Source organism: Oryctolagus cuniculus, chromosome 12 (genome assembly GCF_051225735.1).
Source record: "Oryctolagus cuniculus isolate XC-2025 breed Fujian yellow rabbit chromosome 12, ASM5122573v1, whole genome shotgun sequence".
Lineage (NCBI taxonomy): Eukaryota > Metazoa > Chordata > Mammalia > Lagomorpha > Leporidae > Oryctolagus > Oryctolagus cuniculus.
The window spans coordinates 117,864,070-117,889,422 of record NC_142878.1 but is presented as its reverse complement, the minus strand read 5'-3'; the positions used below and the strand labels follow the sequence as shown (position 1 = coordinate 117,889,422).

At 40.8% G+C, this 25,353-nt stretch overlaps 1 pseudogene; it reads right to left on the bottom strand.

Moving 5' to 3' along the window:
• The window catches only part of LOC127486765 (elongation factor 1-alpha 1-like), a 55,811-nt pseudogene extending 33,983 nt beyond the window's left edge, over nt 1-21,828 (bottom strand).
• Between the last annotated feature and the right edge of the window lie 3,525 nt (nt 21,829-25,353).

Here is a 25,353-nt window from a genome sequence, read left to right as displayed (position 1 = left end):
CAGCATCTTGTAACAAGCTGAGAGCTTAGACATCCTCCTGGACATACATAATAACTGCGCCAGCTCGTGAAGGTGCACACAGAACTCAAACTAGCAGAAATGCCTAAGTCTGGCTGGGAGAACTAACAGGGATTGGGTGCTCATGATTGGGGGGCTTGTGTGCCGGGACTAGGAAAACACTGAGGCTTCATGGGAGGGCTTAGGGTGTGGTTGAGACATTGAGCAGTGACTGGAAAGCTCTGCAAGCTTGGGGCTACTGGATTCCCTGGTGAGGGTCATTGCTGTGGAATCCATGCTTACACCAAGGACTACCAGATCCTCTGTGTGATTCTTGTGCCAGTGCGATGAATATTATACCCACTGGGGCTAGCACCCAGGCACTGGTCTCCTTTGAGGAGAGGAGGTGAGTATGAGACTATGCCAACAGAGCAGAAGAAACTTCCCCTAAGATAAAAATGAGAGAGAGAGAGAGAGAGAGAGAGAGAGAGATATGAGAGATTTATCACATGAAATGTGGGTGTCACCCTGCAAACTCCCCCTGGAGCACTGAACAGAGATCCTTTTCCACACCCACCACTGAAGTATTCACTGAAAAAGTGGACACTACTAAGCCAGAGGCATAGTCCAAAGATAAAAACCATCACAGGGGAGAAAGAAAACAAAAGAAGCAAGAATGAGTATCTCTACAAATGCCCACTAATAAGCTCACGAATTCAAGAAACAAGAATAAGAAAGACAACAGGATGCCCCCAAAACTACACAAAACTTCAATACTAGAATGTGAAGATGAAGAGATGGAAGAAATGCCAGAATGAAATTCAAAGAGAATGAAATTCAAAGAATTGATCATAGGATTAATCAGAAAGTAATCACAAATAGGGGCGAGTGCTGTGGCGCAGTAGGTTAGTCCTCCACCTGTGGTACCAGCATCCCATATGGGTGCCAGTTCTAGTCCCAGCTGCTCCTCTTCCAGTCTAGCTCTCTGCTATGGCCTGTGAAAGCAATAGAAGATGGCTCAAGTCCTGGGGCCCATGCACCCATGTGGGAAACCAGGAAGAAGCACCGAGCTCCTGGCTTCTGATTGGCACAGCCCTGGTAGTTGTGGACATTTGGAGAGTGAACCAACAGAAGGAAGTCCTTCCTTTCTGTCTCTCCCTCTCACTGTCTATAACTAGCTCTCAAATAAAGTAAATAAAATCTTTTAAAAAAAAAGTAATCAGAAACAAATTCAGTACTAATGCAATCTGTACATGACATTAAAGAAAATCCCATAAAATTCAGATCTTAAAGAGAAATCAAAATCAATGAAATCTTATGGATCATTGCTGTGGTGTAGCGGGTAAAGCTACCACCTGCAGTGTCGGCTTCCCATATGGGTGCCGATTCAAGTCCTTGTTGCTCCACTTCCAAGCTAGCTCTCTGCTATGGCCTGAGAAAACAGATTATGGCTCAAGTCCTTGGGCCCCTGAACCTGTATGGGAGACCTGGAAAGAGCTCCTGGCTCCTGGTTTCAGATAGGCTCAGCTCCAGCCATTGCAGTCATCTTAGAAGTGAACCAGAAGGTGGAAGACATCTCACTCTCCCATCCTCTGCCCCTTTATAACTCTTCCTTTCAAATAAATAAATCATAAAAAAAAACAAAAATGAAATCTTGGAAATTAATAATTCAATAGAACAAATTTAAAAATGTGGTGGAAAGCCTTAACAGCAGAATTATTGAAGCAGAATATCCAAGTAGCTGACAAATGGCTGGAAATATTGCAGTCAGACCAAAAAATGGAAGAAATTAGAAAACTATAACACTATGGGATGCTATCAAATGACCAAAATACAGGTCTTAGGAGTTCCTGAAAGTGTGGAAAGAGAGAAGGAAATAAAAGGCCTTTTAAGTGAAATAATTACAGAAGGGCTGGCACTGTGGTGCAGTGGGTTAAAGATGCGGCCAGCAGCGCCGGTACCCCTTATGGGTGCCGGTTTGAGTCCCAGCTGCTCCACTTCTGGTCAAGCTCTCTGCTATGGTCTGAGAAAGCAGTAGAAGATGGCCCAAGTCTTGGGCCCCTGCACCTGCATGGGAGACCCAGAAGAAGCCCCTGGCTCCTGGCTTTGGATCAGCTCAGCTTTGGCCATTGTGGTCATTTGGCGAGTGAACCAGTTCATGGAAGACCTCTCCCTGTCTCTCTCTCTCTCTCTCTGGCTCTACCTCGCTCTGTAACTCTTTCAAATAAATAAAATGAATATTTTTTTAAAAAAAGTAAAGAATAACAAAACTTCCCTAATTTGGAGAAAGAAAGGAACAGCCCAGTACAAGCACATAGAACTCTTAGTAGACATGACCAGAAAACATCTCCACCACAATAGATTAGTCAAATTCTCCACAGTAAAACATAAAGAAAAGATTTGAAATTGTGCATGACAAAATTGCCAGTGGACTTCTCATCAGAAACCTTGCAAGTTAGGTGAGAATGGTGAGATATAGTCCAAGACTTAAAAGAAAAAAGCTGTCAATGCAGAATACTGAAAATATTTTTTTCAGTATTTATTATTCAGTATTATAATTATATTATATATTATAATTATGTTATATAATCATAATAATTATATATTATATAATTATTATTATAACTTATATATTTATAATTATAATTAGATGATATATAATTATATAATATATAATATAATTATATGTATAATTATATTATTCAGTATTATAATTATTCAGTATTTTTCAGAATACTGGAAATTTTCAGAATACTGCAAAGCTCTCATTTGTGAATGATGGTGAAATAAAAACCTTCCATAACAAATAGAAATTGGAGAGAAATTGCCACCAAGAATCCAGCCCAACAAAAGATGCTTAAAGATGTGTTAAACACAGAAACACAGAAATATGGCCATCACTACAAAAGAAGGTGAAGGCAGAAAATCTCCCAGTAAAAGTGCAAAGGAAATCCAAAGTAAACAACAGGAATATTTATGGGAAAATGGCAGGGTAAAGAAGTTACATGTCTAACCAGTTTGCAATGTTTTTGGAAGTGTGTTTCAAATGGACTGTTACAGACTGAAAGGTGTGAACAGCTTTGTATGTTTATGAAGGTTAAGGGAATTGAATACTTTTCCACAGATTCTTTTGAAGGGGAAAAGGGAAATGTACACTTTTTATAGCAATATTTTGTATATTATGTTTATTTCATGTGATGAATATGCACGTTGGCACACTGTGCACTGGACAGAATCAGAAATCCTCAGTTAATGTGGACTGGAGCATAATAGATGCTTGGTTGTTTGGGTCTCAAAATGGTGTCCTATAAAGATGCAGGTGAGAGAGGAGGCAAAGCACACCGTATGTCCACGGTTAGATTCTCCTAGAGGAACTCCAAATCCCTTTTATCTCTTAGATAACGAAAGGCACTGTGATACAGTTTTGGGTAAAAAGACATTTTTTAAAAGGCTTTCACTTTTGTGGATTAAAACCTTTTTATAAAGACCATTTATATTACTGTTTTAAAATGTGAGGCAATAAGAATTACTTTATGTTTGATTTGAAGTATCTTTGGTAATAGCTTCATGTAAATGAAGTGATAATCCTCTCAAGATAGCAATAACTGAAAATTAAAGTTAATTTTATCTTTTTTGAGTAATCAGGGAACTTAGTAAATAATGTCAACACATTGTATAAATGATATCAAAATGATATACATCAACATATCTTATATTTTTTAACATTCAAAGGATAATTGGTTTAGATGATAAAATATTATTTCAACTTTCTTAACTGGAAATAATACCACTTATAAAGGAACATTTTATATTTTACCCTTTTTTATGTTGGTTAATATAATACAAAAAGATGTTCAGGAAAATGCTTATTGATGAGGTTTATTCTGATTTGTATTAAAAGCATAAAGGTTGCATTATAGATCACCTTGTTTGTAAGTATGGCATAGTTAATCATTACGTGTGTTTTAAGGTGAGAATTGGTTTTCTTTCATCCTGGTCAGTGAATTATGAACATCAAGTTTGAACAGATAAACGGCCTTATTGTGACTGAAATGCTTATAGATTCTGTGCCAATTTTCTAACACTGTGTACTTTCTTGCTATTTAAAACTATTTGGCCAGCGCTGTGGTACAGTGAGTAAAGCCATCTTTTGTGGTGCCACAGCATCCCACAGGGGCACTGGTTCTAGCTGCTGCACTTCCAGTCCAGCTCTCTGCTATGGCCTGGGAGAGCAGTGGAGGATGGCCCAAGTCCTTGGACCTCTGCACCCATGGGAGACTCAGATGAAGTTTCTGACTCCTGGCTTGAGACTGGCCCAGATATGACCATTGTGGCCATCTGGGGAGTAAACCAACAGTTGGAAGACCTCTCCCTCTCTCTCTCTCCCTCACCTCTCCATGTAACTCTAACTTTCAAATAAATAAATCTTTAAAAAAATAAAAATAAAAAAAAAGCTGTATCAACTCTGACAAAAGAATTACTTGTGATTTAAAAAAAAAGTTACATGTCAATAGTTATCTTGCATATAAGTGATCTCAGCTCTTCAATTAAAAGACACAGACTGGCTGAATGGATTAAAAACAAAATCCATCTATTTACTGCCTACAAGAAACACATGTTACTAAAGATGCATGCAAATTGAAAGGATGAAAAAAGATATTCCATGTTAACAGAAACCAAAAAATAACTGGTGTAGCCATCTTAATATCAGACAAAATAGATTTTAACACCAAAACTACTAAAAGAGAAAAAGACAATATATAATGATTAAAGAATCAATTCAACAGGAAGATGTGACTATTCTAAATGTATATGCATGTAGTTACAGGGCACTTGGGTATCTAAAAGAAATGTTAATGGTGATAGATACATGACCTTTTCATAAACTTCATATGAAAAGTAAAGAGTAACTCACTCTGTTGCTGGTTAAGAACATTCTGGTCTCTGAAGGGAGGAGAGTACTTCCACTTTGACTATGGCCTTGTCTAAGTAAGGTCAGAGTGCTTCCATAGCCTTGGCAGCGCATAACAAGAGTCTTGGGTGATCACTAATGTCATAAACATTGTATTGTGACCCAGCATAAGGTTTTTCTACATACAGTAATCCATGTGCATTTCAACAGCAAGTATGTTTTCTTGTTCAACTATACTGTGAGGTTCTCTCAATAGGTTCCTATCTTCTATAGCCTGCCTGATATTTTGCAAGCTTTTTTGGAAATTTCTATCAATTACTAAGATACTTCACCAGTCTACTTCTCCCTTTGATTTTGTCATTTTTTCAATTAATGTTGCTCTTTTGTTACATACTTGCATATCTACAATTATAAAGTTATTCAGGTTGATTACCTTCTTTATTACCCTTAAATGTCCCTACTTATCTGTAGTAACATTTTTTTAGTGCTTATTCTGTCCTTACTACAATAGCCAGCTCTTTTGTTATTTTACATATAGCCATTTTCATGATTTAACTTTCAATGTATCTCCAGACCACAATATACTGTTAGAGATTGTTTTTCATAAGTTAATCCTATAATCTGTGAGTTTTTAATTTTTTGTTTAAATTTATAAATAATATGCTATCACAATGTAATGTTTGATAAATAAAGGCTTTGTGGAACTATCAGGCCAAGTACCATAATAATTACTTCATAAAATTGCTATTTCTGTATGGTAACACATTTAAAATCCAGCCATAACAATGTAACTAGGATCTCCATAATCTAAAACACACACCAGAATTTATTGACCAATGTGTTCTAACCCTCAACACTCTGATATACACTATTCTATTCTATGATTTTAACTACCTTGGAGTCAATAGATATGTGAACTCTGTAATATTTGTTTCCTTTACATTCACCATATTGTCACTTTGACAGAAACACCTTGTTTCAATGCTACATGGTTTACTTTTCCGTACGTTTTCTGTCCATTCATCCATGGAGGGGCACATTGGTAGTATTTCTATCTTGGCAATTTTGAAAAATGCATAAAGAACATGGGAGTTGAGACATATTTTCAGTTTGGTCAAACATATAACCAGAAGGTGGTTTACTAAATGTTATGGTAGCTTTTGTAAATTTTGCTTTTTCATCTTTTACTTATTAGACAGACACAGACACAAACATCTATATCCCACATACACTGACATACACTGATTCAATCCCAAAATGCCTTCGATAGCAAGAGGTAGACCCAGTTGAAGGTACAAACCAGGAACTCAATCCAGGTATCTCAATTGTGTGGTGGGAATCCAATCCAAGCCATCAGACATACCTCACAGGAAACTGGGATCAGGAACCATAGATAGGCACAGAATCTAGGCTTTCCTAGAGATCTGCATAACTTATCTTTAAATTCAAAAGGAATCAGTTGACTTTTCCAAACATCTGTTGTTAAAGAGACTACTCATTCTTCATTATCTGTGCTTGACACCTTATCAGTTGCCCATAAGTTAAAGACTTGCTCTCTATTCTGTTATATTGACTAATGTGTCTGCTTCAGTTCCAGTGATATGCCATTTTGACTACCATAAGTTTTGATTACCATAACTGCCTCTCCTACTGTGTGTAACTCTGCCTTACAAGTCAATAAATCTTTTTTAAAAATGCTTAAAAGGGCACAGGGATGGTGGGGAGAACATGGAGTAAATAAGGCTGCTCCAAATTATCTGGAGAAGCAGCTGTGCAGTTAAACTTGTCTAGGGAGGGAAGATGTCCTAAATTCTGCTTCCTATTATCATGCTTTGTACTAAAATTTACATGTATTCAACACTGTAAGGTGGAGAAAGTACTGACTCAAAAATCTGGGGGACAGGCCAGGGATGTGGTTCAGTGGGTTAATGCCTTGGCCTGAAGTGCCAGCATCCCATATGGACACAGGTTCTAGTTCCACCTGCTTCTCTTCCAATCTAATTCTCTGCTATGGCCTGGGATAGCAGTAAAAGATGGCCCAAGTCCTTGGGCCCCTGCAGCCATATGGTATACTCAGAAGAATCTCCCAGCTCTGGATTGGCACAGCTCTGACCATTGCAGCCATTTGGGGAGTGAAACAGTAGATGGAGGACCTCTCTGTCTCTACCTCTCTCTGTAGCTGTCTTTCAAATAAATAAATCTTAAAAAATATTCTTCTACTCAACAGCGTGCATATTGGTTATCATATACTGCCACTACTGAGACAATAGGAAGGTTACTAGCAAACTTCTGGCTAATCGAGGAAGTACCAAGCCATTTTTCATAACCTAAATTTGCAATAAAACAAAAACACCTTGAGGCCAGCCTTGTGGCATAACATGCTAAGATGACCTTCAATGATGACAACCCAAATGTGTGCTGGTTTGAATCTCAACTGCTACACTTCTGATCCAGCTCCCTCCTAGTGCATCTGGGAAGGCAGAAGATGGCCCAAGTCGTTGGGCTCCTGCATCCACGTGGGAGCCCCAGAAGGTCCAGGCTCCTAGCTTCAGCCAGAATGCTAGAGCCATTAGGGGCATGAACAGCAGATGGATGATCTATCTCCTCCCTCTGTAGCCCTTTCAAATAAAAAAATCTTTTTATAAAAGGGTTTGCCATAAGAATCTGGCACTGTCACAGAGCAGGTTAAGCTATCACTGACAATGCCAACATGCAGTGATGATGATTATATTGGCCAGTGCACAGTAGAGTGGAGGGAGGAATAGAAGTGGGTTGGGAAGTGAGTTAGATGGAAAAGCAGAACCCATGAAGTCACAGATGGGTAGGAATCTACATACATGAGGTAGCACACGGAGTACTTTATCTACTGCTGGTTAAATACATGATTTTCCATTCTTTGTGAGCAAGCCCAGAAGAACTGCTTCAAACTGATTTACCTGTGTAGAATGTTGAGGTGGGTGTGGAGTCTTTTGGAGAAATGTGACCATATATGATTAGTACAAGACTCTAAGGCTGAGATGGGGCACAAGACAGGTAACTAGCACAAGGCAGGGGAGATAACATGATGAAGGCAACTTTCCCAGCTTCTCAGGACATCATTCGATGGCCTGCCATGGAAGCCAATTCAGATTTATCTACCTTATCAGTTCCAATCAAAGGGTTCACACCCTGGGACTGCCTCATGCAGGCAAACTATTCATTATGATGAAAAGCGGCAGTTACCCTGCAGATGCTGTGCTAAGCCTCCATGATCACTCTGAGCAATTAAAAATTTTGTGCATTGGAGGGGAATTGAACCCAGACTCCTGAATGGGAGGTGAGAACTTGATTGCTAAATCAGTAGTGCCCTTGTGGCGTGGTATGTCAAATCAGATATACTGTGGAAAGGGCTCTGGAAAGATAATTTTAAAGTAGGATCATACAGGTCTCTTTACTGGACATAGCAAATGAATAGAAACGACATGCAGTGTCACAGCTTGCTTAGGAAACATGTTATGCAATGCTGTTCACTTATGGTACTCAAATAAAGCCATCTGACTTCAAAGAGCAAAATTTTGAAACAGATGTTTTAGAACTAGAAAATGGCCCTCAATTTTAAAATCATAGAACAAGTAAAAAGGGGAACTCAGACACTATTTGTAAGAATATAAACACAGCTACTGTGGATTACCAGAAAGAATAGAAGTTGGGATAAATAAATAGAAGTTGAGAGTGGTTCATTATACTATGAAATGTTGGTTAGTGAAAGGGGGTGAAAGGTACATTGCAAGTCACTGGAGTACTTACCATTTTATTTTATAAATTTGATATTAAAAATTTACTTCCAGAGGCCAGCATTATAGTGCAGTGGGTTAAAGCTCTGGCCTGAAGTGCTGGCATCCCTTATAGGCACTGGTTCTAGGCCCAGCTGCTCCTCTTCTGATCCAGCTCTCTGTTATGACCTGGGATAGCAGTTGAAAATGGTCCAAGTCCTTGGGACCCTGCACTCATGTGGGAGACCCAGAAGAAACTCCTGGCTACATAACAGCCCAGCTCCAGCTGTTGCAGACATCTGGGGAGTGAACCAGCAGATGGAAGATCTGTCTCTACCTCTTTCTGTAACTGTCTTTCAAATAAATAAAATAAACCTTTAAAAAGAAATTTATTTTCTTATTAATGGTGATGTATTCTTGCCTTCCCACTTTCTGGTATGTACTAGATTCTTCCTAAGAACAACAACCAGTTATTTCCTTAGCAAGTATCAAAGTATGCAGAGCTTGGGGCTGGCACTGTGGTACAGCAAGTTCAGCAGATGCCTGCAGTGCTACGATCTCCTATGAGGCCTGTTTGAGTTCCAGCTGCTGCACTTCTGATCCAGCTCTGTTAATCCTCATGGGATGGCAGCAAATGGCTCAATTACTTGGATCCCTGAATACATGTGCATGACTGGGATGAAAATCCTGGTTTTGCCCTGGTCCAGCCATGGTCTGTGTGACTATTTTGGGAGTAAACCAGCAGATGGTTCATCTCTCTTCTCTGTCTGTCATTCTATCTATAAGTGGGACTTTCAAATAAATCTTTAAAAGAAAAAAAAAAGATGTACAACCAGTATGATTCTGGGTGTTCCAAGTTGCTCCAGAAGAGCTGGGTGATGATTGAACTTTTCCTCTTGAGTCACTGAAAAAAGCGAAGGATTTAATAGCCTTGAATTTCAAAGATTTCTTACCTGAATCATACCCTGGATGGTCACTAAAGGAGGCAATGTAAGGTTTATTGGTCAACTGAACCACTTGGGGAAGTACACTATTCTTGGGGTGATGCAGTGCCTGCATATGAACTCTGCACCTGAATAGATGGAGAGTGGTGAAACTGTCAGGGAACTCTCTGGTATGCTGATTTTTAGCATATGTGGTTCTGATACAAAAATGAGGCATCCACTTCTGAATTAGGAGTTAGAAGAGCAAGTTTGAAGTTTGGATAGCAACGAGGGAGCAAATGTAGATGTGGTTGAGGTAGATATAATTGAAAGTGTGCTATTGGGGCTGGTGCTGAGGCGCAGTGGGTTAACGCCCTAGCCTGAAGCACTGGCATCCCATATGGGCACTGGTTCAAGACCCAGCTACTCCACTTCTGCTCCAGTTCTCTTCTATAGCCTGGGATAGCAGTATAAGATGGCCCAAGTCCTTGGGCACCTGTACCCATGTGGGATACCCAAAAGAAGCTCCGGGCTCCTGGCTTTGGATTGGTGCAGATCTGGCCAATGTAACCAATTGGAGAATGAACCATCAGATGAAGGACCTCTCTCTCTCTGCCTCTCCTCCATGTATAACTCTGATTTTCAAATAAATCAATCTTTGGGGGAAAAAAAGTGTGCTACTGGACACGGTGTCTGTCTTCATGTTGAGTAGAGAGCACAAACAGCCTAAGCTCTAAATGATAGTTATTTCCCTTGGGCTCAAGTTAAACCACTCAGCCTTGACCAAGCTTAATTCTCAGTAAGACCATAACTCACTGGAATCACTTATCTTTCAAAAGGTCATAATGGGGGCTGGCACTGCGTTGTAGTAGGTGAAGTATCCACCTTCATTACCTGTAACCCATAAGGGTGCCAGTTCAAGTCACAGCAGCTCCACTTCCAATGTAGCTTCCTGCTGATGGCCTGGGAAATCAGAAGATGGGCCAAGTGATTTGTCCCCTGGCATCCATGTTGGAGACATGGATGGAACTCCAGGTCCCAATTTCAGCCTGACTCAGCCCTGGCCCTGGCTGTTATAGTTATTTGGGGAGTGAAATGGAAGGTGAAAAGACCTCCTTCTCTGTGTCTCCTTCTAGTTTTAACTGCCTTTTAAATAAATATTTTTAAAAAGCATAGCAGTTGTATTTAAGCATAAAATATACACATGGTAGTATCTGATAAATAGTAGAGATGTAAAATCAATGTTTTAGTTGAGTGAGCTGCAATTTACACTAGTGTATTCTCTTCACAGCAGGGCTCAGAGATGATTGAATCTGACATGCATACAAGACCCCATCCCTAGAAGGGGCACCTCAGTGTCTTTTCTAAAACTCCCTGCTCACAGGTTGTATGTGGATGACTCCCACTGTGGGAGGATTACAGTCCTAACTTGATGCAGTCTCCACAGCTATCAAATCCTTGCATATTTAGGCATTTATCACTTCTTGGCCTTTTAGCTAAGATCAAGTGTAATACTTGGGCATCTTTTTGAGCAAGTACAGCTTTTGAAAACACAGAAGAGACATTAAAATGAAGTTATGCCGGCGCCGCGGCTCACTAGGCTAATCCTCCGCCTTGCGGCGCCGGCACACCGGGTTCTAGTCCCGGTCAGGGCGCCGGATTCTGTCCCAGTTGCCCCTCTTCCAGGCCAGCTCTCTGCTGTGGCCAGGGAGTGCAGTGGAGGATGGCCCAAGGCCTTGGGCCCTGCACCCCATGGGAGACCAGGATAAGTACCTGGCTCCTGCCATCGGATCAGCGAGGTGCGCCGGCCGCAGCGCGCCAGCCGTGGTGGCCACTGGAGGGTGAACTAATGGCAAAGGAAGACCTTTCTCTCTGTCTCTCTCTCACTGTCCACTCTGCCTGTCAAAAAAATAAATTAAAAAAAATGAAGTTATAATATCAACAAAAAAGCACCATTCAATGAAAATAAGTTACACAGGATAAGAGGACTTAATTATCTGTAAATACTCTCAGAACATCCTCCAGAATCACTCCATGAAGTGAGTGAACCCTTACTGGGTAACACAAAGATTCTTGATAATAAGTCTTGACATATACCTGAGTATGCCCATAGCTTCAGTGAAATACAGAAGCTACTTACAAGAATAGCCATCGCAATGTGCTAAATGTACCATGATCTATTGAAATATAGGTACATAGTAGGCCTTGTCCAGGAAGTCAAACACAAAATGTGTGCCCTGTACTGTATAGTTGAAAGGCAGAATTAAATAGAGAGGGTGAGACAGAGACATCTTCCATATGCAGTTTCACTCCCCAAATGGCTGTAATAATTAGGGCTGGATCAGGACTAAGCCAAGTGTAGATATAGGAAACCGAGGACTTGAAACATAATCTGCTGCTTTTCCAGAGGCATTAGCAAGGAAATGGATCGTAAGTAGATATGCCAGAACATTGGCCCAAGTGGTCTCCAGTTTTAAAGACTTTGCCAGGCGGCACTGTGCCATAGTGGGTAAACTGTTCCACTTCCATTCCAGCTCTCTGCTATGGCCTGGGAAAGCAGTCGAAGTTGTCCCAAGTCCATGGGCCCTTATATCCATGTGGGAGACCTGGAAGAAGATTTTGGCTCCTGGCTTTGAACGAGCACAGCTCCAGTTGTTGCAGCAAATTGGGGAGTGAACCACTTGTTCAATTCACATTTTTAATATAGACTATATTTTTTACAGTGCTGCCAATATATACAAGGAATATTTTGTCTTGAGATGTAAAATCCCAAATGAATTTGACAGTAAATAGCAGAGAACTGGCTCACTACCTAATACTAAAAGGCAAAATTACAGAGAGAAGGAAATACAGAGAGAATCTTCCATACACTGGTTCACCACTCAAATGGCCACAATAGCAGGGGTTGGGATAGATCAAAGCCTCCACATGTGTGAAGGGGAACAAGGACATGGGAGATCCTTTGCTGCTTTTCCAGGTGCACTAGAAGGGAACTGGATTGCAAGTGCATTGGTTAGCAATTAATCCTCTTCACCAATGTGGAACTGGACTGGCCCAGTAACAAGGGAAGGTCCATCATGGCAGTGAGGAAAAACAACAAAATCAAGCTACAAGCTGATCTATCAGTGGTGCTTTCAAAAAGCTGAGAAGGGCGCTGTGAACAGAGCTACTGATGTTGATCTAAACTAACACTAATAAAGCCACAAGAGTAAGGATGGGTTCTTACTGCATGTTTAGCTGATATCAGCTAACATGTTAGATGGGGCCAATTTGTCTCTAAAGAAAGCTACCACTTCAAATGAGAAATATTAACTAGATATGATGCTTGGTATTATGCTTTGTACTAGAACCTATCTACTTCTGAACTTCATCACACAAGATCACCCACTGGGTTTGTGAAAAAGGAGGCACCTATAACATGTGGCAGGAGGAAGAAATGTGCTCTTGTGAATATGCCTCATCCTATGCTGCCAGTTCTGGTCAGTATGGAGGGTCACTTCTGCCAACATGGGGAGATGCCAAGCCATACTCTTCCATAACCTACATGTACTCTAAAGACAAACTCTTGAGGTCATCCTTGTGGCATACCAGGCTGAGATGCCACATTCAGTGCTGTTGTTTGGGGAGTGAATCAGCAGATGGATGATCACTGTCTTGCCTCCCCTCTCCATAGCCTTTCAAATAAATAATTTTTTTACAAAAAAGTTTTGGCTTAGGGGGCTGGCACTGGAGCACAACAGGTTAACCTACGACCTACATTGCCAACATGATATCTGTGCTGGATAATGTCCCAGCTGCTCCATTTCCCATCCAGCTTTTTGCTATGGAATGGGAAAGCAGTGGAGTATGCCTCATGTCCTTGAGTCCCTGCAGCTCTGTGCAAAGACCTGGAAGAAGTTCCAGGCTCCTGGCTTCAGATAGGCCCAGCTCTGGTGGTTGTGGCCATTTGGAAAGAGAACCACCAGAGGGAAGACCCCCCCCCTCCAACTTTCTCTGTAACTCTGCCTTTCAAAAAAATAAATCAATTTTTTAAAAAAAATTTTCCAAAATAACATGAATAGCCAACCAGTAAGAGGAAGGTCACAAGCACCACTGACCACTCAGGAACTTGAACACAGCTGAATACGTACCTGTCAGTCCCAATTTCAAACTGTAATAACACTTACCTTTAACTTCTTGGGGAGCCCTGGAGTTAAGAAATAGATGTCCTGCTCCTTTCTCTGGGATATGAAATAAATACTTCTTTCCTACACCACCCCATTGATTGGGTTACTGTGTGCCAGGCAAGCATGTACAGGTTAGGGGATTCCATAGCAACCCAAGTCCTTAGGCCTCTGCAGCGAAGTGGGAGACCCAAAAGAAGCTGCTGGCTCCTGGCCAGATCAACTCTGGCAATTGCAGCCACTTGGGAAATCAAATACCATTTCAGAAATCGAATACCATGTTTCACTGTGTTCCCAGGCCATAGCAGAGGGCTGGATCAGAGGTGAAGCAGCCCAGACTCAAACCGGAGCCCATATTGGATACCGGCACTACATGCAGTAGCCCAACTAAGCCACAGTGCCAGCCCTAGCAATTTTTCAACTATTTCTGGTTAAGACCTGGGGTGCTCCTTTTCTGATCCAGTCTGCTGCTACTGCACCAGAGAAATCAGTGGAAGATGGCCCAAGTACTTGGATCCCTGATGCTCATGTAAGAGACCTGGATGGAGTTCCATTCTCCTGGCTTTGGCCTAGTCCAGGCCAGCTGTTTGACATTTGGGGAGCTCTCTAACCCTACTTGTTCTAAAGTAAAATACTGTTGCATGAGGAAAAAGTAAAGATATGGAACAAATAACTGAAAAGAATTGCATCTGTTTCTCCTACATGGAGGCAGGGGATCAAGCACATTTGTCAACTTCCATGGCCTTCACAGTTGCAATAGCAAAAAGCTAGATCTGAAGCTGCTTAACTGGAATGCAAACCAGTACTCTGGTATTGAATGCCATCTTTTATTCCTACTGAATTTCTCCAAAATTCCAAGTTCAATTGAGTTGTCCTACTTCAGTAAGTTTATTTACATAAATTTATTAAGAATCCACTCTCAAAAATTCTTGAGAGCATTGGCATATCTTCTGAAGTCAGGAGTTTGCAATCTTGCAGTGAATAACATTGCCATTAATTAGTAGACATTAAACCTTCAAGGACTTGGGTACTGCATGTAAAAAAATTCTAAGCCTACAGATGCTGAATGGTAGAATGTCCTGAAATTTTCCCAGGAAAACAAACTAAGAAAATCTTGTGATATATGGTGACCAGATGCTCTGCCTGTCTTGTGGAGAGGCATCCCTCTATGAAATTTTCCCATGTACCTATCTCCTACCATTTACACAGCTAATGTTTCCTCAGCCATTGCCATGTCCAGTAAACTCTCTAAAAAACACTCCATTTTTTTCAATTCACCCAAAACTCATCTCTTCATATTTCTAGTTTCCTTCCCCCATACTACACACTTTTGTCAGGCCCTCACGAAACACCTTCACAGATGGAAAACTCACTACCCTCCATTTGCACATGATGTATTACAGAGTGGCTGCTAATTTAGGATATTCCCCTAAAATCCTTTCTAAAATGCCAGTTGGGATTAAAAATGCCTTTAACATTCAGAAATAATTTGTTTTACCCATGTGAAATTGTCCTGAACATTGGACTGTTGCAGAAAAAAACCTTAAGTTGATTGTTGGCAGTGGAGAACATTTTACCAATTTATTACATGTTGTACTAATGCCATCTGACCAATCTTATTCTGGTAAACAGAAAGTGATTGGCCAACCAAAAAGACAGGACCACAATAGCTAACAAATATCTTCCTATGTGGGGCTATTGGGGGGGCAGGACTAATTGGGTGCGCAATCCCATAAGATCAAGCTATCTAGGCAGAATTAAGGAACTTGTGTGCATGGGCAGTTCCAAAGGAAGCCAACTATGACCCTCAGGATGCTCAGTGAGTAATATGAACATTGCAAGAAGAATCTGTGAGTTATACAAAGAAAATCTACCTACTTCTACCCAGCAGAAGGAGCTTTGCACGTAGCACAGCATGACTTATATTAATGCTGTACTGAATGTAAACAATATCCAACATACATTTCCCCTTAAATATGACATTACACAATGACATGTGCTGTGCTTTTACAACATGAATGCATTTTTTACTTGTAAATGTAATATCCATTCACAAAATGATTTAATATTAAAAATAACAAAGATGGAACTCATAACACAAATATGAAAAGGACATGCTATTTATACTGCTCCCTAAACTGGAAGAAATTCAAATGTCCAAAGGTGAAAAGATATATTCATCCAATGCAAAATTACTTCAGATTATATTAGAACAGATTACAAACAACAGAGATAAAAAAAAAAACTCACTATATAAGATTTCCAATAACACTAAACTTTTATAAAGATTTATTTATTTACTTACTTACTTACTTGAGAAATAGTTACCAACAGAGGGGGAGAGAGAGAGCTCTTCCATCTGCTGGCTCACTCCCCAGTGGCTACAAGGCCAGAGCTGAGACCTTCCGAAACCAGAAGCCAGGAGCTTCTTCTGGGTTTCCTTCATGGGTACAGGGGCCCAAGGACTTGATCCACCTTCTACTACTTTTCCAGGACAACAACAGGAAGCTGGATTGTTAGTGGAGCAACAGGGACTCAAACCAGCACCCATATGGGATGCAGGCATTGCAGGAGGATGCTTAAAATACTATGCCACAGTGCCGGCCCCAACACTAATTATAACGTGTCCAAGTGAATCCCTATCATAGCCTGATATTCACAGAAGTGTTAAATATAGAGAGTACGGGCTGATGGATGGGAGACATCTCTCTCTATCTCACTCTCTGCCTCTGCTCTTGGTAACTTTCAAGTTACAGACAAGTAAATAGATAAATCTATTAATAATTTCAAGAGAAGGCTTTAATCTATACAGAGAGTAAAAATATGACTGCAAAGTGCCTGTATTTTTGAGAGCAGAATAACTAAAGGAACATTATTATGTCAATACTCTTACCACTGCTGGTCACAAGCTCTCCCAACCCTCTGGTGACATCATTGGGTGAGCTACCATGGAGGTCAATTCAGACATTATCCACCTCAACTTAGCATCAGTTCAAGTCACAGGAGTTGCATTTTGAGACAGCCTCATGCAGGACAGCCACACAAATCATGACATTACCGCTGAGTTGGAACAGCAACCATGGAATTGCTGTGCTAAGCCTTCACGATTGGCTCGGGGCAATTAAAAATATTGGAGGGGAATTGAAGCCAAGCCTCCTGAAAGGGAGGTTAGAATTCTATTGTTAAACCAGTAGTGGGGCTGCTGTTGAGGCATCTGCAGTGCCTGCATCCCGGCTGCTCCACTTCCAGTCCAGCTCTGCTATGGCCTGGGGAGCAGTAGAGGGTGTCCCTAGTGCTTGGGCCCCTGCACTCATGTGGGAGATCGAGAGGAATCTCCTGGCTCCTGGCAAGGATTGGCTTAGCTCCAGCCATTGAGGCACAGCTCTGGCTTTGCAGGCATCTGGTGAGTGAATCAGCAGATGAAGAGCCTCTCTCCCTCTTTCTCTCTGCCTCTCTATAACTCTACCTTTAAAATAAACAAACACTTCTGCCCTTGAGGTTTGGTATGTCAATTAAGTATAATGTGGAAAAGGCTCAGGAAGCCCTTTGGATCTCTTTACTGGACATAGCAAATGAATAGAAAAGACATGCAGTGTAACGACTTGCTTAGGAAACATATTATCCAACACTATTCACTTACAGCATTCAAACAAAATTAACTGATTCCAGTGAGTAAAATTCTAAAACAACTGTTGTAAAACCAGAAAATGTTCCTCTATATAAACATATCAGAGAACATGAATGAGGGGAACTCATCCACTACTTGTGGAAATACAAATTAATGCAGCCACTGTGGAAAACATTATGGATATTTCCTAGAAAAATAGACAGCAATATATCCAAAAAATGTGAAGGTATTGTATCACAGATACCTAATTAAACAGGTTTATAGTAACATTGTTCCAAATAGCCAAAATATGGAATCAACAAAGGATGAGTTGGTAAAGACAATGTGGCACTTATACACGAAGGAATACTTTTCAGCTATAAGAATAAGAACCTATGGACCCAAGGCTGTAGGGTGGTGGGGTAAAGCACTGCTTGCAATGCTGGCATTCCATATGACCCCCTGTTAAGTTATTACCTGAACCACACTATGGAGGTCACTAAAGGAGAAAAGGTCAAGGTACTTCAATTAGAACGTGGGAAGATGTTAGAATGTTGCTCCTCTGTCAAAATTACAGCTCATTGTCTCTTTAGTCCTTTGTCAAACACTTTGACATTCGCACTTTACTTTTTTAATGCTTTGGTCACAATTAGCCTGAACAATAAAGCATAATATAAAGCTAATCTCCTTTGGTGCCAAGGAAAGTCAGAGACAATAAAAAACTAACTTTCATGTGATCCCTGTTAAACATAAGAGTGGGAATAAGAGAGGGAAGAGATGTATAATTTGGGACATGCTCAAGCTGACTTGCCCCAAATGGTAGAGTTAGAAACATACCAGGGGATTCCAATTCAATCCCATCAAGGTGGCATGTACCAATGCCATCTCACTATTCCAAGTGATCAATTTCAGTTCACAATTGATTATAATGAAAGGACTAAGAGTCAAAGGGAGCACATAAACAAGTCTAGTACCTGCTAACACTAACCGATAGAATAAATAAAGGGGAGAGTGATCCAACATGGGAAGTGAGATACTCAGCAGACTCATAGAATGGCAGATGTCCTAAACAGCACTCTGGCCTCAGAATCAGCCCTAAAGGCATTCGGATCTGGCTGAAAAGCTCATGAGAGTATTTCAGGCATGGAAAGCCAAGACACTCTTGCAAAAGATCTCTGTGAGTGAGATCCCAGTGGAAAGAACAGGTCATCAAAGAAGGAGGTACCTTTCTCCGAAGGGAGGAGAGAACCTCCACTTTGACTATGACCTTGTCTAAACAAGATAAGAGTCGGAGAACTCAGAGGGCTTCCATAGCCTTGGAAACTCATGACTGGAGCCTAGGGAGATTACTGATGCCATAGACAGGAGTGTCAATTTGTAAAGTCAACAACAGGAGTCACTGTGCACTTACTCCTCATGCAGGATATCTGTCCTTAGTGTGCTGTGCATTGAGATTTAATGCTATAATGAGTACTCAAACAATATATTTCACTTTATGTTTCTATGGGGGTGCAAACTGTTGAAATCTTTACTTAATTCATACTAAACTGATCTTCTGTAAAAAAAAAAAAAAAAGAAATTATCAATTCCCAACTTGACTCTCACTGGGATTAAACATGACAATAGGTCTGATCTGATTTCATCATCATTTAAAAAAATCATCTATTATTTTTCACTTTATGTTTCTGTGTGGGAGCAAACTGTTGAAATCCTTACTTAATGTATACTAAGCTGATCTTCTGTATATTAAGATAATTGAAAATGAATCTTGATGTGAATGGAAGGGGAGAGGGAGTGGGAAAGGGGAGGGTTGTGGGTGCGAGGGACGGTATGGGGGGGAAGCCATTGTAATCCAAAAGTCGTACTTTGGAAATTTATATTCATTAAATAAAAGTAAAAAAAAAAGAATATTAAAAAAAAAACTAACTTTCAAACTTTCCTGTTTTTTCTCACTCTATCTCTTCCCTTCCTTTCACCCACACCACACCCTTCCACCTTCTTGCAACATCAGCATTTACTCTCCACCCTGAAGATCAATCAAAGATCTTCTTGATGTCTTCAAATCAACTAGAGATACACTAGGCTGATGCTATGGTACAGTGGGTTAATGCTTTGCCTGAAATGCCAGCATCCCAGTTCTAGTCCAGCTGCTCTGCTCCCAATCCAGCTCTCTGCTGTGGCCTGGGAAGGCAGCAGAAGATGGCCCAAGCATCTTGGGAACCTGCACCTAGATGGGAGACCCACAAGAAGCTCCTGGCTTCAGATTTGCCCAGCTCAAGCTATTGTGACCATTTGGGGAGTGAACCAGTGGATGGAAGACCTTTCTCTCTGTCTCCCTGTCTCTGTCTGTAACTCAGTCTCTCAAATAAATAAAATCTTCAAAAAAAAAAAAAAAAACCTACAGATACAACAATACCTGTATGGGAAGAGTCACTAAGCATGCAGTGTAGAAAGTTATTAGTTCAGCTTTTTACCAGCTTGTGTTAAGAGTTGATGGATGGAAAACTGTCATTGTAAACTAGTAGTGAATAGGTGGTGCACCCAATGAGTTAAGCACTGTACATCAGTTGTGCTTGAAAGAAGTTGCTGATAAGGAAGTTTGAGAGACAGCATTTGTGGCTCTAATATAAAAATGAAGCACCCACTTCTGAATTAGGAATTTATTTAGAAGTGCAAATTTGAACTTGGGAAAGCTATCCAGGAGCAAATGCAGATGAGGTTGAGTTAGTGTGTGCTACAGGATATGGCATAATTGAAAACATGCTTCAGGATATGGGGTAGATCTTATGTTGATGTAGATGGCCCAAGTGAATGAGTCCTTTCACCCATGTAGGAGACCTGAAATTAGCTCCTGGCTCCTGGCTTCGAATCAGCTCAGCTCTGGCCATGGTGACCATTTGGAGAGTGAACCAGTAGATGGAAGACCTTTCTCTCTGCTTCCACATCTCTCTGTACTCTGTCTTTCAAATAAATAAATCTTAAAAACTGTCTCTTTATGGATCAGCTCTGTGGTGCAGCAGGTTACAAGGCTGGTTGCAATGCAGCCATCCCATATGGGTCACAGTTTGAGTCCTTGCTGATGGCCTGGGAAAACAGTAGAAGATGGCCCAAGTGCTTGGCCCCCTGCACCCAAGTGGGAAACTCAGAAGAAGCTCCTATCCCCGGTCTTCAAATTGGCTCAGCTCTGGTCATTGTGGCCATTTGGAGAGTGAACCAGCAGGTCGATCTCTCTCTCTCTTTCTCTCTCTATGTCTGTTTCTATCTCTCCTTATAAATTTGTCTTTCAAATAAGTAAAATATTAAGAAAATCCTTCAAATAAATATTTTAAATATTTTAAAAACCATAGCAGTTGTGTTTAAGTTGTGTTTAAGTCTCTGGTTGATACATAGTGGGGATACAAAATTAATGTTCTAGTTGAATGAGTTGCACCTTACTCTAATGTATTTTCTTATCAACCAGGGTGACACTTGATTGAATCTGACATACATCCAAGGTCCTTTCCTCAGACTGACCATCTCCATGTCTTTCCCAAGACTCCCTGCTCACAGGCTGAATGTAGATGTTTCCCACTGTGGGGGGATTACAGTACTATCTTGTTGCAGTCTCCACATATAACAAATTCCTTTCAGTACTTAAGCATCTTCTTGAAGAAGTACACCCCCTTGAAAGGCACAGTAGGGAGGGGGCATTAAAATGAAAAGCTACAGCTACAGTTACAATCATGGACAGAGATCAGCTTGAAATTATTTTTCCCTAGCAGACTCTTGAGTCTTGGGAAAAGAAAGATTTTGGGACCTCTACTGTGGAACAGCGGGGTTAACACCCTGGCCTGAAGTGCCAGCATCCCATATGGGCACTGTTTCGAGGTCGAGCTGCTCTACTTTCAATCCAGCTCTCTGCTATGGCCTGGGAAGGCAGTAGAAGATGGCCCAAGTTCTTGGGCCCCTGTACCTGCATGGGAGACCTGAAAGAAGTTTCTAGCTTCTGGCTTCAGATCTGCACAGCTGCAGCCATTGCGGCCAGTTGGGGAGTGAACCATAGGATGGAAGACCTCTCTCTCTCTTCTCTGCCCCACTTCTCTTTGTGTAACTTTGACTTCCAAATAAATAAATACATAAATCTTAATGAAAAAGAAATATTTTGTCTTGAGATATAAAATTATAATGTATTTCCCTGCAAACAATGGAGAACTGGCTCACAACCTGATACTTTCTTGAGCTAAAGGCTTTCTGCTCTCTCCCCCTCTCTCCTTTCAAATATAAATAAATAAGTAAAGCTAGCACCAATAATATCTATTCATTTTTTTGTTCTGGAGGCTGAAAGTCTGAGGTCAGAGTGTCAGCAAGGCCATGTTTTCTCTAATGATGGGGAAGAATACCTCCTTGCATCTTCCTTGCTTTTGGTAGCTGCCCGCAGTCCTTGGCATTCATTGGCTAGAAGCTGTATGTCCCAAATCTCTACCTCTGTTGTCATGATGTTTTCCTTTCTGTGTGTCTTCAGGTGACCTTCTTATGAAAATACCACACCTTGAATTTAGGGCCCATCTTGATCTGGGATGATCTTAGTTTAGCTAGTTAGACCTGCAAAGATTCTATTTCCAAATAAAATCACATTCTGAGATTTGAAGTTGACATGAATTTGAGTGAAATAATATTCAACCCAATACAGTTTAATATGCTTCTTTTTCACTTCATTTAAGGAAACTTTTAAAACTACTTTTGCTGTTTACAAAGAAAATAGAGTATCTCATTAAATTTTGAGCTTCCAGTTATTGGATATAGTTAAACAAAAGCTCAAAACCTTTTAAGAGTAGACTTGAGTAGATACACATGAATTGCTGAACTTGACATTAACTGAGAATTAGAAATTAGGTCATAGGTCCCTCTTCAGCTTTCCATTAGCCTACTAAATCATGTTTCACCACCTAGATATTCACCTGTGACCTTATAAAATATAATGAATCCCCTGGGTATTGGCAGTATATTTGGCCTGGGTCAGAGGACTATGCAACTTATTGCTGAAAACAGTTGCTCCACCAGCCCAATGATTTCTTTCTCTTGTCTGGAAATGTAGGGGCTACATAAGGGGTCTGGGTAACGTTAAACCATATAAGGACTCTTTGCCAAATGGGAAGTGGCTTGGGAGTTTCCCTCACCCAAGGACAGCAGGCTACTATAGTTCTCTGGTATCACATTCCCATACAAGATCTTCTGAGCATTGTCCAGGTCCTGTTGCTCCTCCTGGCTGAAGTTCACAGTCAAAACCTGTAACAGCACACATCTCCAAAAGACATCAGCTCTGAGTCAAAAAAAAGAGAGCCACTTTCATTTCTGCATCTACTATGCTTCCCACATGAGAAGCTAGTTTTTGTGTGCTATATGTCAACAGAAAAGTGAGAATAAAAACACATTCCCTGTATATTAACTTTGTAATTACAAAATTTACTATACTATAGTTACTCATATTATAAGGGCCTGAAAGCCCAGCAAGAACAAGATGAGTAAAATTCTGATTCTGTAAGGAAATCACAATGTAATCTGTAGGCATGTATATACATATCTAATTGAAAAGTGTTAGCTCAAGTGAGACAGATGTTCAAAGTAGATCAGGGTAAAAAGGTTTTTAAAAATAAATTTGGGAGCCGGTGCCGCGGTTCACTAGGCTAATCCTTGACCTTGTGGCGCCGGCACACCAGGTTCTAGTCCCGGTCAGGGCACAGGATTCTGTCCTGGTTGCCCCTCTTCCAGGCCAGCTCTCTGCTGTGGCCAGGGAGTGCAGTGGAGGATGGCCCAAGTGCTTGGGCCCTGCACCCCATGGGAGACCAGGAGAAGCACCAGGCTCCTGCCATCAGATCAGCGCAGTGCGCCGGCCACAGCACGGTGGCCGTGGCAGCCATTGGAGGGTGAACCAACGCAAAAGGAAGACCTTTCTCTCTGTCTCTCTCTCTCACTGTCCACTCTGCCTGTCAAAATAAATAAATAAATAAATAAATAAATAAAAAATAAATTTGGGGAGGATGACATTGTGGCATTTTAAGTAAGGTCACTACCTATGATGCCAGCATATAATATGGACACCTATAACCAATTTAATTCCTCCTGAATATTCTCTTTTTTATGGTAGATTTAAAGGATTTTTTTTATCATTCCTTTGGATAATGTTGACTGTGAAAAATTTACCTAAGTAATACCTGGGGTTTTGGTGGCAGGACCTCAGATTTGCCTTTTCATCTTCAATGTCAAAATAGATCACTTACTCTTTTGGGTCATTTTATTTATTTATTTATTTATTTATTTTGACAGGCAGAGTGGATAGTGAAGAGAGAGACAAAGAGAAAGGTCTTCCTTTGCCATTGGTTCACCCATGGGGTACAGGGCCCAAGGCCTTGGGCCATCCTCCACTGCACTCCCTGGCCACAGCAGAGAGCTGGCCTGGAAGATGGGCAACCGGGACAGAATCCGGAGCCCCAACCGGGACTAGAACCCGGTGTGCCGGCGCCGCAAGGCAGAGGATTAGCCTATTGAGCCACGGCACTGGCCTCTTTTGGGTCTTAACCTAATTGATATCTATCTTCCCTTTTCAAAACAGGAAGAGAAAAATTAGATAGGAAGATGAGCAGTCGGAACAAACACAGGCACCCATATCAGAGGTAGGCACCACATCACCAGCCCCCAGATTTGCATTTAAGACAAACTCTGGAAGGAGAATGGAGAGAAAGAAAGGAAGAATTGAGTAAGAAATCAGAAAGAAATATCATCACTAACCATTAAACATAGAGTATTAAGAACAGAGAACACAAGAGATAGGAAGCACAAACACAATTCAGCACCAATGGGTTGTGTGGAGGGTTAAAACGAGTTCAAGTCCATGATGTGTGCATGAAAGACTGCATGGACATGGCACAAGAAATTGAAATTGGGGAAAACAATCAACAAGAATATGATGGAAAGAAGTGAGACTGAACTTGGACACATTGTGTTTGAATTTTCTGTTGTTAATTGTGTTGGGATCAGCAACTGGCAACTAGAAATACAATGTAGAGCTCAGTAGAGACCAAAGCAGCAGAATTTCAGTGAATAGAGTGAATGAAATATCCTAAAGAAAAAGATCAAAGAAGGCAGAAAAGGAGAGAGAAGGGGATCTGAAGAAACCTTGTACCTACTGGAATAGGAAGGGAAGAACATAATAAGAAAAGGACAGGAGAGAAGGAATATTAATGTTTATACCAGGGATAATAAAAATCTCAATGTTAAAAAAAATCTCTGCCTCTTGGGTCCAGTACTGTGGTGCATCAGGTGAATGCTCAGGCCTGAAGCACCAGCATCACATATGGGTGCCAGTTCTAGACACGGCTGCTCCACTTCTGATCCAGCTCTCTGCTATGGCCTGGAAAAGCAGTAGAAGATGGCCCAAGTCCTTGGGCCCCTGCACCTGCATGGGAGATCTGGAAGAAGCTCCTGGCTCTTGCTTAGGATGGGCCCAGCTCGGGCAGTTGTGCCCAACTGGGGAGTGAACCAATGGATGGAAGACCTCTTTCTCTCTGCCTCTCCTCTCTCTGTGTTACTCTTTCAAATAAATAAATAAATCTTAAAAAAAAAATCTGCCTCTCCAGTGTAACACTGACTTTCAAATAAATAATAAATAAATCTTTTTTAAAAAAGGAAATTATGGCATATGTACTCCACATAATATTAACAGAGATTAAAAAATAAAATCCTGTTATTTGCAACAAAATGCATGAAACTGGAAAACATCACACTTAACCATATGTTCTCCCTGATCTGTGATAACTAATAGAGCACCTAAAGGTAATTATAGAATTGAAATTGACAATTTGAGAAGAAATAACTTTGAACAGCCTTTCTCAACTATTGAACAGTTTTTTTCATATTATTTGTTGAACTCTTTAATTAATATAGTTAATCATGTGTATAAAGTTAATTGCAAATAGATTTTAGTAAAAAATAAGAATGGGAATAGGAGAGGGAGGAAGAAGAG